Source organism: Furipterus horrens, unplaced genomic scaffold, assembly GCF_987537825.1.
Source record: "Furipterus horrens unplaced genomic scaffold, mFurHor1.1.pri manual_scaffold_2, whole genome shotgun sequence".
In the NCBI taxonomy this organism is placed as follows: domain Eukaryota; kingdom Metazoa; phylum Chordata; class Mammalia; order Chiroptera; family Furipteridae; genus Furipterus; species Furipterus horrens.
Window position 1 is genome coordinate 91,135,502 of NW_028327172.1, and position 17,359 is coordinate 91,152,860.

At 39.5% G+C, this 17,359-nt stretch overlaps 1 protein-coding gene across 15 annotated transcripts in view; it reads left to right on the forward strand.

Annotated features, from left to right (window-relative positions):
- POU2F3 (POU class 2 homeobox 3) overlaps positions 1 to 17,359 on the forward strand; it is a 111,201-nt gene that overhangs the window by 39,963 nt on the left and 53,879 nt on the right. The gene's annotated exons all lie outside the window — the stretch shown is intronic.

The window sequence follows — 17,359 nt, forward strand, 5'->3', positions numbered from 1 at the left end:
TATTCATTCATTTAATCAATATATTTTGAGCCCCTGTTATGTACTAAAGCAGAGTACTAAGATCTGAGTAGTCATTTCCTTTTTTATTTTAAAAATTTTTCAATTACAGTTGACATACAATATTGTATTAGGTTCAGGTGTACCATACAGTGATCAGACATTTATATAAGTTATGAAATGATCGCCTCGATAAGTCTAATATTTATCTGACACCATACATAATTATGGCAATATTATTGATTATATTCCTTATGCTGTACTTTAGATCCCCAGGACTGTTTTATAACTGCCAATTTGTACTACTCAATCCTTTCACCCAATCCCTCAACCCCCCTTTCCTCTGGCAATCATCAATTTGTTCTCTGTATCTATAAGTTTGTTTTTGTTTTGTTTGTTTTTTAGATTTCCACATGTAAGTGCAATCATAGGGTATTTTTTTCTCTGTCTGACTTATGTCACTTAGCATGATAACCTTTAGGTTCATTCATGTTGATGCACATGGCAAGATTTCATTGTCTTTTGGCTGAGTAATATTTCATTGTATATCTGCACCACATCTTCATACATCTAGCAGCAGACATTTAGGTTGCTTTCATATCTTGGCTATTGTAAATAATGCTGTAATAAACATAGGGGTGCATATGTCTTTTTGAACTAGTGTTTTGGATTTCTTTGATAAATACCCAGGAATGGAATTTTTGGGTTATACAGTAGCTCTATTTTTTAATTTTTTGAGGAAACTCCATACTGTTTTTATTTATAGTGGCTCTCCCAGTTTTTAATCCCACCATAAGTGCACAAGGGTTCCCTTTTCTCCACATCGTCGCCAACACTTGTTTGTTGATTTATTGGTGATAACTATTCTGAGAGGTGTGAGGTGTTATCTTACTGTAATTTTAACTTACATTTCCCTCTAGATTAGTGATGTTGAGCATCTTTTTATATGTGTATTGGCCATCTGTATGTCCTCTTCAGAAAAGCGTCTGTTCAGGTCCTCTGCTCATTTTAAATCAGATTGCTTCTCTTTCTGGTGTAAAGTTGTATGAGTTTCTTATATATTTTGAATATTAACTCCTTATCAGATGTGACATTGGCAAATATCTTCTCCCATTCAGTAGGCTGTCTTTTTGTTTTGATGATGGTTTCCTTCACTATGCAAAAATAGTTTAGTTTCATGTAGTCTCATTTGTTTAGTTTAAAAAAAAATTTTTTTTTTGCCTGAGAATACATACCAAAAAAAATATTACCAAAAACACTGTCAAGAGATCTTACTGCCTATGTTTTCTGCTAGGAGTTTTATGGTTTTGGGTTTTACATTTAAGTCTGTAGTCCATTTTTAGTTTATTCTTGTGTGTGGTGTAAGAAAATGATCCAGTTTTATTCTTTTGCATGTGTCTGTCCAGAGCGCCTTTACCCCATTGTATATTCTTGCCTCCTTTGTCAGATTTATTGACCATATTGCTGCAGATTTATTTCTAGGGCCTCTCTTCTGTCCCATTGATCACTGTGTGTTTTTATGCCAGTACCATGCTGTTTTGATTATACAGCCTTATAGTATTCTTCAATATCAGGTATTGTGATTCCTCCAACTTTGTTCTTATTTCTCAAGATTGCTTTGGCTTTCAGAGTCTTATTGGGTTCTATGTAAAGTTTAGGATTATTTATTCTAGTTCTGTAAAAAAAAATGTCATTAGTATTTTGATAGGGATTGCATTGACTCTGTAGATTGCTTTGGGTAATATAGATATTTTAACAATATTAATTCTTCCTATCCATGAGCAGAGTATATGCTTCCATTTATTTGTATCTTCTTCAATTTATTTCTTCAATGTATTATAGTTTTCTGAGTACAGGTCTTTTACCTTCTTGGCTAAATTTATTTCTAGGTACTTTTTTATGCAATTGGAATGGGATTGTTTGCTTTTTTATATAAAAGTTTTTAGTTTATTAGACTTTCAGCCAAGATGGAGGCCTACACAGACATGCTGCATCTCCCTCCACAACAAAGAGACCTCAAAACTAGAGACAATCAGAAGTTCCAGAAAATCGAGCTGCATGGAAGTCTACAAACAAAAATATAAAGAAAAAAATACTCATCCAGACAGGTAAAAGGGGTGGAGCCAGGGCAGAGAGGATGCGGTGTGGTGGCAGCAGTGGCAGCAACAGCAGGCTGGTGGAAAGTGCAGTCACATGTTTTAAAAAGTTGGGGGGGACACCTGGGGAGCGCTTCGAGCACCAGACCAGGCCATGCAGCTCACAGTCCCAGCGCTGGGGAAAATAAAGCCCCATTGCTTCTGACTGTGCAAACCAGTGGGGATTAGGACGAAGGAAGAAACTGGTGGTCTCTCAGTAGAGTCCGCTTGTTTAAAGGGCCCCCACGGTCCTAGGACATTCACAGACCCGCCCACTCTGGGAACAATGACCAGGGCAACACCTAGAGAGGCGCCAGTCCCATATGGAAGTGGAAGAAGTGCCTGGAAAAGGGGCAAGTGCTGAGCAAGCAGCATTGTTCCCTCTCAACCCCTCCCCCACAAACAGTGCCACAACGTGGTGAAACGGGTCACCCCATATTGATGAATACTTATAGCTCTGCCCCTTACAACATAATAGGAATGACAGCTCTACCTAAGACACAGAGGCAAACAAACACAGGAGCCTGTCAAGATGAGGAGACAGAGAAGTATGGCCCAAAAGAGGAAACAGATCAAGGTTCCAGTGGGAGAACTAAGCAATGAAGAGATAGCCAACCTAACAGACAAGGAGATAGCCAACCTAACAGATGTAGAGTTCAAAACACTGGTGATAAAGATGCTCACAGGCTTAACATATATGCTTAAGTATGGCAAATGCATAAGGGAAGAAGTGAAGGCTATGCTAAATGAAATAAAGAAAAATCCACACAAAACCAATGGTAAAGGGAAGGAAACTGGGTTCAAATCAATGATTTGTAACATAAGGAAGAAAAACACAGTCAACCAGTACAGAATGAGGAAACAGGAATTGAAAAAAAATGAGGAGAGGCTTAGGAACCTCTGGAACAACTTTAAACGTGCCAACATTTAAACCATAGGGGTGCCAGAAGGAGAAGAGGAAGAGCAAGAAATTGAAAGCTTATGTGAAAAAGTAATGAAGAAAAACTTCCCAAATTTTGTTAAGGAAATAGACATACAAGTCCAGGGAGCACAGAGAGTCCCAAACAAGCTAGACCCAAAAAAGAACCTCTCTAAGACACATCATAATTAAAATGCCAAAAGTTAAAGATAAAGAAAGAATCTTAAAAGCAGCAAGAGAAAAGCAGAGAGTTACCTACAAAGAGGTGCCTATAAGACTACCAGCTGATTTCTCAAAAGAAACTTTGCAGGCAAGAAGGGGCTGGAAAGAAGTATTCAAAGTGATGAAAAACAAGGACTTACAACCAGGATTACTCTATTCAACAAAGCTATCATTTAGAACGGAAGGGCAGATAAAGTGCTTCCTAGACAAGGTAAAGGTAAAAACGTTCATCACCACCAAGCCATTATTATATGAAATGTCAAAGGAACTTGCTTAAGAAAAAGAAGATCAAAATTATGAACAGTAAAATAACAACAAATTCACAACTATCAACAACTGAATCTAAAAAATAAGAACAAATTCCAACTAAGCAAACCAGAATAAGAACAGAATCATAGGTATGGGGATCATTTGGAGGCTTAGCTGGGAGGGGGAAGGGGGAGACATGGGGAAATGGTGTAGGGATTAATAAGCATAATTGGTTGGTACAAAATAGACAGGGGGAAGTTAAGAATAATATAGGAAAGGGTGAAGCCTAAGAACTTATATGCACAACCCATGGACATGAACTAAGAGTGGTGGGATTACTGGAAGGAAGTGGCGTACTGGGCAGAGGGGAGCAAAAAGAAAAAAAGTGAGACTACTGTAAAAACATAATTAATGAAATATACTAAAAAAACAAAAAGAGTTTTTAGTTTATTAATTTTCTCATGAAAAATCTGCACCATCGCCTCAGATAAAGTCACTGAAGAATCTTTACTCCTTCTTTGTTTAATCTCCAGCTCACTTTTTTGCATACCAACAGTGACCTTTGCAGTCCCACTGAGTTCCTTCATTCTGTTCTTGCATTCTTTTTGGTGTTTTCTTGAGGTCTTCATCTCATATAGGCCATGACTTATAAATCTATGTTTGGTTCATTTTGTGTGTGTGTGTAATCCAAGGAATTATAAATCATGCCAAAAGAAGTCATCTTGCCACCACCAAAGGTGGTTTATTAATTCAAACACAAAGATGACATTTGGTGTGGTCTTGTACATTTTGGCTAGTTTTTTCCATATTTTTTCTTAGGTACTGTTGCCTTACTAGGGTAAAGCATGTTGATGACCATTTGTTTCTGCTGCAATAGTCTGTTGGTCATGAACTTCCTGGTCTGGATAGTTAGTGTGTTGTTCATGAGAGCAGCTGATCTTTAAGCAGTCAAGAAGAAAAACAGGGAGATTGTTTTCTTTATTTCTCTTTCTGTTAGTTCATTATTAGTGTATAAAAATGCGAAAAAAAATCAGAATATTAATATTATATCCTGCTATTTTACTAATTTCATTTATCAGTTCTTGTAGTTTTTTGGTGAAATCTTTAGGGTTGTCTATGTATAGTAGCATGTCATCTGCAAATAATGAGTTTTACTTGTTCCTTTCCAATTTGAATCCTCTTATTTTTCTTGTCTGATTCCTGTGTCTAGGACTTCCACCACTATATTGAATGAAAGTGGTGACAGCAGATAATCTTGTTTTTTTCCCCAAAATGCTTTTAGATTTTCAAGATTGAATATGATGTTAGCTGTGGGTTTGTCCCTTATGGGCTTTATTAGGTTGAGGTATATTCCCTCTAGTACTACTTTTCTGAGAGTTTTTATCATAAATAAATGATGGATTTTGTCAAATGCTATTTTCTGCAATTATTGATATGATCATATGCTTTTTATCCTTCATTTTATATATGTAGTATATCATATTAATTGATTTGCAGATATTAAACAACCTTGCATCCCAGGAATAAATCTTACTCGAACATGGTATATAATCTTTTTAATGTATTACTGAATTTGGTTTGCTAATATTTTTTGAGGATTTTTCCACCTCTGTTCATCAGGGATATTGACTTATGCTTCTTTTTTTTTTTTTTTTTTTTTTTTTTTTTTGCAGTGCCTTCCTCGGACTTTAGAATCAGGATTATGCTGGCTTCATAAAATGAGCTTGGAACACTTGCATTCTTGTCAATTTTTTGGAATAGTTTGAAAAGGATAGGTGTTAATTCTTCTTGGAATTATTTAGTAAAATTCACCTGTAAAGCCATCTGGTCCTGGACTTTTATTTGTTGGGAGTTTTTTAAATTACAATTTCAATTTTATATATTCTGGAGCATGCTAGTTATATTCTAGTTATCGCTCTGTTCAGATTTTCTGCTTCCTCTTTATTCAGTCTCAGAAGATAGTATGTTTCTAGGAATTTAACAGTTTCTTCTTGATTGTTCAATTAGTTGACTTATAATTGCAGATTTTTCCTCTAATTTTTTGTATTTCTGTGGTGTTGGTTGTCACAGGTCCTTTTTTGTTTCTGATTATATTTCTTTGATCTCTCTCTCTTTCTTGATGAGTCTGGTTAAGGGTTTATTAATCTTGTTTATCTTTTCAAAAATCTAGCTCTTGTTTTTATTGATCTTTTGTATTGTTTTTTAGACTCTGTTTCCTCTATTTTTGCTATAATCTTTATTTGTTCCTTCCTTTTACTCACTTTGACTTTGTTATTTTTCTAGTTCCTTTAGCTATAAGATTAGATTGTTTATTTGAAATTTTTCTTGTTTCTTGAGGTTAACCAGTATTGCTATGATTTTCCCTCTTAGAACTGCTTTGGCTGAATCCCATAAATTTTGGGTTGTTGTGTTTTTCTTTTTATTTATTTTTGTTTTTTATTATTATTATTTTTAATATGCTGTATTGTTTATGCTATTACAGTTGTTCCAATTTCTTTTCCTTTGTCCCCCTCCACCCAGTGACCCCCTCCCTCCAGTTGTCCCCCACCTTAGTCCATGCCCATTGGTTGTGCATATAGTTCTTCTCAACATCTTCCTGTCTACTCCACTCCCTCCTACTATGCTTCTTAATTCCTGTATCATCTCCCTTCCTTTCCCCCCTTCCCGCTCACCACTGACCTCCCCCCAAAATGTTCCCCATACCTATAATTCTTTTCCTACTCTCATTGCCTACTTAGTCTGCCTTTGTTTCAATTCCCTAGCTTCTATTGTTGGTTGTTGTGATACAGTTTTCATTTTAGTGTTCATAGTTTTGATCCTCCTTCTCCTAAATAAGTCCCTTTAACATTTCATATAACAGTGGTTTGGATCTGATGATCTCCTTCAGTTTTACTTTGTCCTGGAAGCACTTTCTCTGCCCTTTCTATTCTGAATGACAGCTTTGCTGGATAGAGTAGTCGTGGCTGTAGGTTTTTGCTTTTCATTACTTTGACTATTTCTTGCCAGTGCCTTCTTGCCTGCAGAGTTTCTTTTGAGAAATCAGCTGATAGTCTCTTCTGTCTTTCTGCTTTTAAGATTCTCTCTTTAACCTTAAGTTTTGACATTTTGATTATAAATGTGTCTTGGTGTGGTTCTCCCTGGGTCCAGTTTTTCTGGAACTCTCTGTGCTTCCTGGACCTGTAAGTCTATTTCCTTCCTCAAGTTAGGGAAATTCTGCTTCGTTATTTTTTCACATGATTTTTCAATTTCTAGTTCTTTTTCTTCACCTCTGGCAGCCCTATGATTCAGATGTTGGCCCACTTATAGCTGTCTGATAAGTTTCTGAGCCTCTCATCATTTCCTCACTCCTCGTTTCCTCTTTCTGCACTGGCTGACTGTTCCTTGCCTATATTCCAGTATGTTGATTTGAGTCTTGGTTTCCTTTCCCTCAGCACCAGTTTCATATGTGTTTTTGTTCATTTCAGCAGGACCAGCCTTTATTCCTTCCCTGTCTTGTTTAAGATCTGTTGTTAGGTCTGTGAGAATTTTTATAACCAAAGCTCTGAAAAGAGCCTCAGAAAGATTTCCAATCTGCTGTTTCATTAGATTAGATATTTGCTGTCTGGTCAACTGTGTCACCGGGATCTCTAAAATGATTTGTGCCATCCTGACAGTTTTGTGTTTACCTTTGCTTCCTGGGCAGGGCTGTCACACCTCCTATGTTATAGGGAATGGAGCCCCGTGCACTCGTCGCAACCAAGTGTCCTGTCTCACCACGCTATGGCGTTTTCTGTGGGGGTAGGGGTTCAAGATGGGTTCCTGCTGTTCATTTGCCGCTGAGAGACTGGGAGCCTCCTCCTCTGTCCCCACCCTCTCTGGGCCTCACCGTCCAAGGCAATGGAGGTCTGCCTTCCCTGACTTTGTAATCACAAGCTGACGGGTTTGGTCTACAGCCAGGGGTGCTTCCCAGGGGCTTCTTGCCTCTCCCTAAATATGGCTCTGTGCTTACCACTGTCCTGCCTCCGTTGCTGCTGCTGCTGCAGACAGGACAGCTTGAACTCTCCTCCCCAGCTTCGCCCCTCCTACCTGTCTGGACAAGCACCACTTTTTTATAACTTCATACGTTCGACTTTCATTTATTTTCTGGAACTTCTGGTTATTGCTGGTTTTGCAATAGTTGTATTCCTTCTTAGTTATGGAGGGAGACAGAGCATGTCAGTCTAGGCCTCTATCTTGGCTGGAAGTCTCCTGTCTTTTTTTGCTTCCATGTCACAGGGAGAGCTGTTGCTCCTACTGTGTTGTAAGGGGTGGAGCCTTAGGTATTCGTCAGTAACTGGCGACCAGTTTCACCACGTTGTGGGGCTGTATGCAGGGGAGGGGTCTGAGAAGGAACAATGCCACTTGCCCAGTACTCGCCCCATTTCCAGGCACTTCTCCCACCTCCACACTGAACTGGCGCCCCTCTAGCTGTTGCCCTGGCCGTCGTTCCCAGAGTAGGTGGGTCTGCGGAAGTTCTAGATCCATGGGGGCCCTTTAAATAAGCGGACTCTGCTGAGAGACTGCCAGTTTCTGCCTCCGTCCCAACCCCCACTGGTTTGCACAGTCAGAAGCAATGAGGCTTGGTTTTCCCCAGTGCTGGGACAGTGAGCTGCGTGGTCTAGTGAGAAGCTGGGAACGCTCCCCAGGTGTCCCTATTTACTTTTTAAAACATGTAACTGAGCTTTCCGCCAGCCTGCTGCTGTTGCCGCTGTTGCCACCACCACGCCATATCCTCTGTGCTCCAGCTGCGCCCCTCCTGCCTGTCTGGATGAGTATTTCTTCTTTATATCTTTGTTTGCTGGACTTCCATGCACTTTGGTTTTCTGGAACTTCTGGTTGTTTCTAGTTTTGAGGTAGTTGTATTCCTTCTTAGTTGTGGAGGGTGATGCAGCATGTCTGTCTATGCCTCCACCTTGGCCGGAAGTCTCGGGGTTGTTGTGTTTTTCATTTTCATTTGCCTCAAGGTATCTTTCAGTTTCTTCCTTGATCTCATTGTTAACACATTCATTGTTTAGTACCATGTTATTTGTCCTCCCTGTGTTTGTGTGTTTTTCAGTTTCTTTTTGTTATTCATTTCTAGTTGCATATCATTGTAATCAGAGAAGATGCTTGATCTGATTTCAATCTTCTTACATTTCTTGAGATGTATTTTGTGACCTAACATGTGGTCCATTCTGGAAAATATTTTATGTGCACTTGCAAAAAATGTGTATTCTGCTACTTTGGCATGAAATGTTAAAATAAGATTAATTAAACCCATCTGATCTTTTGTGCCTTGTAAAGGCACTGTTTCAAAACTTTTTGATTTTCTGTCTGGATGACATATCCATGGATATCAATGGGGTGTTAAAGTCCCCGTCCACTATGATGTTACTGTGGATCTGTCTCTTTGTGTCCATTAATATTTGTTTTATATAGTCAAGTGCTCCCATATTGGGTGCATAAATGTTTAAAAGGGTTATATCCTCTTTGCTTGATACCTTCATTACTATAAAAATGTTTTTTTGTGTGTGCCTTGTCATTGCCCTTGTTTTAAAGTCTATTTTGTCTGATATAAGTATTGTTACCCTATCTCTTTCTTTCCATTTTCATAAAAATATTTTTCTAACCTTTTGCTTTCAGTCTCTTGTGTGCTTTGATCTGAAGTGGGATTCTTGTAGGTGGCACATATATGGGCCTTGTTTTGCTATCTATTTAGCCACCCTATGTCCTTTGATTGGAGTACTTATTTTACTTACATTTAAAGTAATGTTTGGAGAGAGGGGAAGATGGCGGAGGAGTGAGGAGAGGCTGCGGTTTCAGGCTCCCGAGACCCGTATGCAGTTTGGGCTTATTGCAGACAGAACATCTCAATGAGCAGCTGGACACTGGCAGGAGTCGAGCCAAGGCACTGCTGGATTAGAGAAAATCCATCTGGGAACAACCTGTTTAGTGAGGATAGCGGAGGAAAAGGGGACAAAACAGGATTCCTGATTGGGGCGGCTGCCCGAGCTGCGGCTGGAAGTACACAAAGGCTTTTTGGCGACCACAGGCTACCCAGGAGAGGAGTTGGGAGGAGAGCGGATCTCTGCCCGCTGGCAGAGACGGGACTCGACCAAGTGGCATTGGCGCTGAAGGACAGGAGACAGCATGCTGCCGGGCAAGTGAGAACATAATTCTCCTTTATATTTTTCTCTAGTGGACGGTGGAGAGGGGAGGAAAGTCTGGGGGTGGTAGGCCATTCTTGAGGAGCGCAGGCGCAGTGGTGCGCTCATCCACTCCCTAACCCTACCCTTGGGTCGCGGGGGCGTGCATAGGGAAGTGCTCTCATTCACTGGCCCAGGTGCATGAGGCCATGAGTCCAGGTGCCCCTTGGACACTCCCCAACGGACATAAGATCAGTGCCCTAACGGGCACAGGGAGGGCCCACTGAACACGCAGAGGACCGTGCGCAGATACCCCTAGACAGCTCCCGTGGGCGCCGGGCCCCAGGCTGGAAAGCAGACCACTAGCGCAGGCTCTGTTTGTGCCCACCCAGATGGGAGAGGGAAGGCGGGCGGCTGCAGGACGGGAACAGCGGGCGGCACAACTCACAGATGCTCACTTCCACTGAGCACAAGTGTCCGGGGCCCCGCCCTAAGAGGAGAGAGACCAACTCCTGGAGCTCGGCTCAGCGGGACTAAGGGCACGGGCGGCGCGTGAGCGCAGAACCACCTCGGCCCTGGGACAATAGGCGCCAATCGCGGGGCAAGCTATCAGACCACCTGCATGTGCAGGGACACGCGCACTGGGACAACACCCCAGCCCGGCAACAATAGGCTCCAACAGCAGGGCAAACTCTCGGGCCGCCCCGCCCGTGCAGGGGCTCGCGCGCAAGGACACCTCAACTGGCTCCGGCGGGCAGCAAGGGAGCGTGCCGTGCCGGCAACCGCGGGCGCGCACCATTGCGGCAACCGCGGGCACACACCATTGCTGCAAGAAACAAGAACCTCTGAACCGCCACACTAGACCAGCTGTGGACGCAGAAAAAGAAGGCGACACACCAAGGCTAAAACGGACATCTCCACAAAAGAATTCGAGATAAAGTGGATAGAGTGACTCTCAATCAACAAGCCAGAAGGAATATCCTAACAAAAAAATCTGAAATATAACCAGACAGCATAAACAAACGATATAAAAGGTACCCCAAGAACATCAGGCTCAGGAGATCAAAGAGACTGCGCCACTGAAACCCCCAGATCTACCATAAAAAATCTCATACCACAAAGGTGGGAAGGCAAAACAGACAAATCCAAATAACAAAAACAAGAAGAATCCAGCATGGTAAGACGCAGAAACAACCTCTCAATGAAAAGAAAAGAGGAATCCCCAGAAAGAGAGGTAGATGGAATAGACATAGCCCAAATGTCAGACAATGAATTCAAAACTATGGTGGTGAAGAAGCTCAATATGCTCGAAAACCTCAAAAACAACTATGACAACCTCCAAGGAAGTTACCAACAGCTCCAAGAAAATTACAGGGAACTTGCAGAGAACTACACCAGCATAAAAAAAGACATAGAAACTATCAACAAGAACCAGGAAGAAATGAAGAATGCAATCTCTGAACTGAAAAACACAGTAGAATCAGTCAAAAGCAGACTAAATGAAGCAGAGGATCGGATTAGTGAGTTAGAGGATAATGTAGGTAATAATTCTCAAATGGTACAGCAAAATGAAAAAAGATTGAAAAAATATGAACAAGATGTAAGGGAATTACAGGATAGCATTAAAAATAATAATATCAGGATCATAGGAATAAGAGAGGGAGAAGAAAAGGAGCATGGAATTGAAAAACTGATAGGAGAAATAGTGACAGAAAATTTTCCGAACCTGATGAGAGAAAAAGTTATGCAAGTCCAAGAAGCACTGAGAGTTCCAATAAAGAGGAACCCCAAAAAACCCACTCCAAGGCACATCATAGTTAAAATGGCAACATTCCAAGACAAAGAGAGAATGCTAAAAGCAGCAAGAGAAAAACAGCAAATAACTTACAAGGGAGCTCCAATAAGGCTATCGACCGATTTCTCAACAGGAACATTACAAGCCAGAAGGGAATGGTCAAAAATATTTCAAGCAATGAAAAACAAAGGCCTACAACCAAGAATACTCTACCCAGCAAGGCTCTCATTCAAAATAGAAGGTGAAATAAGGAGTTTCTCAGACAAAGGAAGACTAAAAGAATACATCTCCACAAAACTAGCATTGCAAGAGATGCTAAAGGGAATATTCTAAGAAAAAGGAAGAGGAAAAACAAAAAAGAGTAGAGGAACAGAGATACAAAAGGGAAATGAATAAATACATGTCAATAATAACGTTAAATGTAAATGGATTAAATGCTCCAATTAAAAGACATAGGGTAACGGAATGGATAAGAAAACAGGACCCACATATTTGCTGTCTACAAGAAACACACCTCAAAACAAAAGATTTACATAGACTGAAAGTAAAGGGATATAAAAAAATATTTCAAGCAGATGAACCTGAAAAAAAAGCTGGGGTAGCAGTCCTCATATCAGACAAAACGGATTTCAAAGCAAGGGCAATAAAAACAGACAAAGAAGGACATTTCATAATACTTAAAGGAACGATTCATCAAGAAGATATAACACTGATAAACATATATGCACCCAACATAGGAGCACCCAAATACATAAAGCAAATACTAAAAGACCACAAGAAGGATATTAACAACAACACACTCATAGTAGGGGACTTCAACACTCCATTATCAACAATAGACAGATTATCCAAGCAAAGAAACACCAAGGATATACAGGCATTGAACAACACACTAAACCACATGGACTTAACTGATATATATAGAAATTTTCACCCCAAAGAAACAAAATATACATTCTTTTCAAAGGCACATGGGACATTTTCAAAGATAAACCACATAATAGGACACAAAACAAGCCTCAACAAATTCAAGAAAATTGAAATAATATCAAGCATCTTTTCAGACCACGATGCCTTGAAACTAAAAATCAACCTCTGGGAAAAAAATCAAAGACACCCAAACTCATGGAGAATGAATAACATGCTCTTAAATAACGAATGGGTTAACAATGACATCAAAGAGGAAATCAAGAAATTTCTAGAAACTAATGACAATGAACACACAACAGCTCAAAACCTATGGGACACAGCAAAAGCAGTCCTAAGAGGGAAGTTCATAGCAATACAGGCATATCTGAAAAGACTAGAAGAATCTCAAATAAAAAACCTAACCATAAAGCTACAAGAACTAGAACAGCAACAACAAACAAAGCCTAGGGCAAAAAGAAAAAGGAAATCATCAAGATCAAAGCAGAATTAAACGACATAGAAACGAAACGAACAATCCAAAAAATCAACAAAACTAGGAGCTTGTTCTTTGAAAAAATAAACAAAATTGACAAGCCTCTAGCCAGACTCATTAAGAAAAAAAGAGAGAAGACCCAAATAAACAAAATCAGAAATGAAAGAGGAGAAATCACGACTGATACCTCAGAAATACAAACAATTATAAGAATTTACTACAAACAACTATATGGCAAGAAATTTGACAACCTATTAGAAATGGACAGATTTCTAGAAACATATAACCTTCCAAAACTGGATCAAGAAGAAGTAGAAAGTCTCAACAGACCAATAACAAAGAAGGAAATTGAAACAGTAATCCAAAATCTCCCTCCACACAAAAGCCCTGGACCGGATGGCTTCACAGGCAAATTTTACAAAACATTTAGGGAAGAACTAACTCCTACCCTCCTCAAACTATTCCAAAAAATCTAAGAAGAGGGAAAAATCCCAAACTCTTTCTATGAAGCCACTATTACCCTAATCCCAAAACCAGGTCAAGACACAGCAAAGAAAGAAAACTACAGGCCAATATCACTGATGAACATAGATGCTAGAATCCTCAATAAAATTTTGGCAAACAGGATCCAACAATACATCAAAAAGATCATACACCATGATCAAGTGGGATTCATCCCAGGGATGCAAGGATGGTTTAATATTCGCAAATCAATAAATATAATACATCACCTAAACAAAATGAAAGACAAAAATCACACGATCATATCTATAGATGCAGAAAAAGCATTTGATAAAGTACAACACCCATTTATGTTGAAAACACTCAGCAAAATGGGAATAGAGGGAGCATACCTTAACATAATTAAGGCTATATATGAGAAGCCTGAAGCCAACATCATACTCAATGGACAAAAACTGAAAGCATTCCCCCTGAAATCAGGAACTAGACAAGGCTGTCCACTCTCCCCACTTCTATTCAACATAGTGTTGGAAGTCTTAGTCACAGCAATCAGACAAGACAAAGAAATAAAAGGCATCCAAATTGGGAAAGAAGAAGTAAAACTATCACTATTTGCAGACGACATGATAGTATACCTAGAAAACCCTATAAAATTCATTAAAAGACTACTTGATATAATAAGTGAATTTGGCAAAATAGCAGGGTACAAAATAAATATACAGAAATCTAAGGCATTTATGTACACCAACAATAAAATATCAGAGAGAGAAGCAAAAAAGAAAATACCATTTACTATAGAAACAAGAAAAATAAAGTACCTAGGAATAAACTTAACCAAAGAGATAAAAGACCTGTACACTGAAAATTATGCAATATTGAAGAAAGAAATTAAGGAAGATACAAATAAATGGAGGCAAATACCATGTTCATGGATGGGAAGAATCGTCGTCGGCAGCCGTCCGTCTCGAGAGACGATGGTGTAGCTTCTTAAGTGTCTATCTGCACCGCCGAGAATGGTTGTGCAGTCCGACTCGGGAGTGACACGGTATCTGTCTCCTCCCGTGTTGAATCGACATCTTACTATGACGCTGGAGTGTCCTCTCTAGTGAAGCTGAAGCTACAGAGCCTGGGCAGGGTGATATGGAGGGTCTGCTGTTGCCCATGCAGCAGACCCCCCCCTCTCTTCGCAGCTGAGGGATCCAAGGGAAAGACGGAGTCAACATCATCAAAATGGCCATACTACCCAAAGCAATTTACAAATTCGATGCAATCACTATTAAAATACCAATGACATATTTCACTGACCTAGAACAAATCCTCTAAAAATTCATATGGAACCAAAAAAGACCCCGAATAGCAAAAGGAATCTTGAGACAGAAGAACACAGCAGGAGGAATCATGATACCAGACATCAAACAATACTACAAAGCCACTGTGATCAAAACAGTCTGGTACTGGCATAAAAACAGACATATAGATCAGTGGAACAGAATTGAAAGCCCAGAAATAAACCCAGGCCTCTATGGTCAACTAATCTTTGATAAAGGAGGAAGGGACATAAAATGGAGTGAGAAGAGCCTCTTTAACAAATGGTGCTGGGAGAACTGGACAGGGACGTGCAAAAAAATGAAACTAGACCACCAACTTACACCACACACGAGAATAAACTCAAGATGGATTAAAGACTTAAATGTAAGCCGTGATACCATAAAAGTCCTAGAAGAAAACATAGGCAGGAAAATTTCAGGTATCACACGTAACAATATCTTCACGGATACATCTCCTAAGGCAAGAGAAATAAAGGAAAAAATAAACAAATGGGACTACATCAAACTAAAAAGTTTCTGCTCATCAAAAGAAAACATCAGCAAAATGAAAAAGAAACCAACCATATGGGAAAACATATTTGCCAATGATATCACAGACAGGGGACTGATCTCCAAAATATATAAAGAGCTTATACAACTCAACATCAAGAAAACAAACAACCCAATTAAAAAATGGGCAAAGGACCTGAACGAACACTTCTCCGAAGAGGACATACAGAAGGTCCATAGGCACATGAAAAAATGCTCAACATTATTGGCCATCAGAGAGATGCAAGTATAAACCACAATGAGATACCATCTGACACCTGTCAGAATGGCCATCATCAACAAATCAACAAACAACAAATGCTGGCGAGGATGTGGAGAAACAGGAACCCTACTGCACTGTTGGTGGGAATGCAGACTGGTGCAGCCACTATGGAAAACAGTATGGAATTACCTCAAAAAACTAAAAATGGAACTGCCATTTAAACCAGTGATTCCACTGCTAGGATTATACCCGAAAAATCCTAAAACCCTAATTGAAAAAAACCTATGCACCCCTATGTTCATAGCAGCCCTGTTTACAATAGCTAAGTGCTGGAAACAGCCCAAGTGCCCATCTGTAGATGAGTGGATCAAAGAACTGTGGTACATCTACGCAATGGAAAACTATGTAGCAGAAAGAAAGAAGGAACTCCTGCCATTTGCGACAACATGGATGGAACTAGAGAGAATTATGCTTAGTGAAATAAGCCAGGCAAAGAAAGCAAAATACCATATGATATCACCTAATACAGGAAACTAAAGAACAACACAAACAAACGAACTAAATAGGCAAAGACTAGAATAGTAGTCAGTAGGGGGGAGGGGAGAGGGAGAGAAGGGGGCTAAGTAAGGGAAGAATCTTGTCAAGGAACCTGTATGAATGACTCATGGACATGGACAACGGGGAGGGATATAATTGTGGGAGAAGGGATGGGATGGGAGGGGGGAGCAATGGGGGTAAAATGGGACAACTGTAATTGAATAACCAAAAAATGAAATTAAAAAAATAAAATAAAATAAAGTAATGTTTGATAGGTATGTGTTTATTGTCATTTTACTATTCATATTTTTATGTTTTTCTTTTTTTAATTATATTTTATTTATTATGCTGTTACAGTTCTCCAAACTTTTCCCTTTTGCCCACCTCCAATCAGCATGCACCATTCCCTTAGGTAATTACCACACCATAGTTCATGTCCTTGGATCATGCATATAAGTTCTTTGGCTACTCCATTTCCTATACCATGCTTTACGTCCCCATGACTATTATGTAACTACATATTTGTATTTCTTAATCCCCTCACTTCTTCATCCATTCTCCCACAGCCCTCCTTCCATCTGACAACCATCAAAATACTCTCTGTATTCATGATTCTCTCGCTGTTCTTTTTGTTTACTTAGTTTGTTTTTTAGGTTCAATTGTTGACAGATATGTATTTATTGCCATGTTATTATTCATAGTTTTGATTTTCTTTTTCTTAAATAAGTCCTTTTAACATTTCATATAATAATGTATTGATGATGATAAACTTTCTTTTTCTTGTCTGAGAAGCTCTTTATCTGCCCTTCAATTCTAAATGATATCTTTGCTGGGTAGAACATTCTTGGCTGTAGGTCCCTGCTTTTCATGACCTTGAATATTTCTTGCCAATCCCAACTAAAGTGCAAAGTTTCTTTTGAGAGATCAGCTGATGGTCTTAGGGAAATTCTCCTGTAGGTAACTAACTGCTTTCCTCTTGGTGCTTTTAAGATTCTCTTTGATGTGGGGCCGGGTCTCCTGTCTCCTGAGATATCTCTCCCAAATTTTTATGTATCACAAATGATGTGGGACCAGTCCTTTCCGTGTCTCCACCCTTCCTACCAGTCTGGATGGATATGGTTCTTTAATTCTATAGGTGTCAGACTTCTATTCAACTCAATCTCTGATGGTTCTGAGTGTTGGTTGTTCTATATTTAGTTGTAATTTTGAAGTGGTGTGCAAGGAGGTGAGCCATCTTTACCTATGCTGTCATTTTGACTGTGTTTATTAAGTACAGTTGCTTTCAGCAGAGTGGTTTTTTTGGCCACTATGTACTTTTTCTGTACCAAAAGTTTTCTTTATTAACCACATATTTACTTTTCCAACCAAAATTTTATTGTAAAAGGAAAAAGATGAACAAGACAAGAAATGAAAGTTGGG